Source organism: Gossypium arboreum, chromosome 5 (genome assembly GCF_025698485.1).
Source record: "Gossypium arboreum isolate Shixiya-1 chromosome 5, ASM2569848v2, whole genome shotgun sequence".
NCBI classification, from domain to species: Eukaryota; Viridiplantae; Streptophyta; class Magnoliopsida; order Malvales; family Malvaceae; genus Gossypium; species Gossypium arboreum.
The window spans coordinates 84,370,675-84,372,953 of NC_069074.1; the positions used below are offsets into that span (position 1 = coordinate 84,370,675).

Consider the following 2,279-nt stretch of genomic DNA (forward strand, 5'->3'; position numbering starts at 1 on the left):
GACAATTGACTTTATGATCGATAAAGTCAGAAAATTTTTAGAAGGTTGAAATTAAATTATAATTTTATAATAATAAAAATATAATTTTATTATTTAAATAATTTATATTTTTATAAATTTTAAAGAGTTAAATTAAAATTTAATTATTTTAAAAATAAAAAATATATTTTATTTTTATTAATTTAAAATTTTAAAATTTTAAAACAACTAAATAGAAAATTCTCCAATTTAAATAACGCGGAAACCCTAATACGCCCCTGGAGTTTACGGAGATTGCTGAGGTCCCATCCAACGTTGGGTTAGTGGGGTGGGGCAATTGTTTTGTAAAGACAATGGCTATCGGTGGGATGGAAAGTTCATCTATATTTAAACTATTTCCTCCGAATTCACCTTTGCATAAAATGTAAATTAACTTAAAATTTAAAATTAATTTTATTTTAATATCAAAATCAAGGAGTTTCATAAATTAAAATTATATGATAAGAGTTTATATGGCTACCATTTTTGTACTGCTTTTATTAAAGTTGATATTTATTTCTAGATAAGTATATATTATTCATATGCTGAAGGGTAAGACATATGCGTCACTTTGTTCTTTTCTTACAGGTCAATAAATTTCAGATTAATTAGCAGAATTCACATATGCATCACTTTGTTCTTTTCTTACAGCTCAATAATTTTGTCTTCTCTCACAAGAAAAAGAAAAAGTAGGAGGTATGTATGACTTAACCAATAAATGGCATTCAATTTAAACATTCACAATGATGAGTTTTGAAATTAACTCCTTAAATAGAACTGACTTCATTTACTTCTCCATTCATTTTCCTATTCAGAAAGCTCTACTAGAGCAGTGACTTTTTCATTCCACCATCTTTAAATATGTTTCAACCAATGTATATCACTACCAATTGGCCATCTAGTTTCTTGGGCTGTAGCAGATTCCTCCACTATAATTTCATCAACTAAGTGGCATGCCTGCAAAACAAATTAAACCTTGATTTATTACTGTTTGCTTCTGATGATTGATGATGAAGAAAGCAAAGACACTTTTCCAAAACTGAAAATATTGTCAGCCAACATAAATCAATTTTGTTTTAAAGCTTATTATTGAGTTTGGAAGAGTAGTGTACCTGTGTTTTGGCATGCACTGATTTCTCCGAATCAAAACTAAATCTTGTGGTTATGTTGGGACAATCTACTACTCGCAAAATCAACAAAGATTGGAAAACAAAATGATAACCCACAGGGCCGAAGCTCACGAGGTTTGGTAGCCCATCAAGCTGTAAGTCGGTTAATCGAAGTAGGTGTATCACTTTCTCTTCCTCCTTACTCACATTTGGCTCATCTCCTTCAAACACCGGTTCTAATTTGGAAACCCTCCCAAAGATTATATTTTCCAGTTTTTGAAGGCCGCTATGACCAAGAGTAATTGGGAAGAGACATTTCAAATTTTCACAGTTCCTAATTGTAATCCAAATCAGATTTGGAAAGCAAACAGCTTGGAGATGAGGTTGTGATGAAGTTCGATCCTACTCGATTATTTGCTCCAATTCCTCGCAGTCAGATATATCCAACCTCCATAATTGTGGCAAATTTCGAGCCATGGTAAGTGGGAAGATGTATCTTAACCTTTTGCAATCTTTGACATCCAATTCAGTGAGATTTTGATAGTTTCCAACTTGGATGGGACCACTCCATATCACTTGCAATTCAATTAGTCTGGACAAGTTTAAGATCTTCAGACTTGAAAGATTATATCCATAATTCTAAACCAAAATTCTAAAATGAAAACTATCTTTTAAAGAGTTTTACAAGCATTTACTTATTTTAAACAACAAATTATCAAAAAGATGAAGAATTAAATAAATAATATATATATATATATATATATATATATATATATATATAAGAATGTCTTACATGTATATTAGTTGAAATGATAAAATGTGTCAATTGAGGACAACCCATCACTTTTAACTTGTGCAAAGATGGTGATGCGAGCACAATGTCGTTTCTATTCCCTCCTTTCAATTGAGGCAAATTATCCAACGCAACTTCATTCAATAGTGGTAGGCCTTGAGCCATTGAGATTGACACTTCTGGTCCTTGGATTATTTCTTGCAATAGGGAGCACCTCTCTTTTTGGAGTCTGCAATTGTCCAAGACTATTAACAACACACATTGAGAAGAGATATTTCAAATTATTACAGTAACTTGTACTTCTCTTAAGCATTGAAAGCTTATGTTTGATATTTGTGAGTCTTAGATTATTTCTTTCA

At 31.0% G+C, this 2,279-nt stretch overlaps 1 long non-coding RNA gene across 1 annotated transcript; it reads right to left on the minus strand.

The window, feature by feature from the left end:
- Positions 1 to 721: 721 nt before the first annotated feature.
- Positions 722 to 1,630, minus strand: LOC128292761 (uncharacterized). The gene is made up of 2 exons (XR_008282670.1): positions 1,131 to 1,630; positions 722 to 975 (listed from the first exon to the last, which is right to left on the minus strand). It is a non-coding gene; the product is annotated as an uncharacterized LOC128292761 (long non-coding RNA).
- Between the last annotated feature and the right edge of the window lie 649 nt (positions 1,631 to 2,279).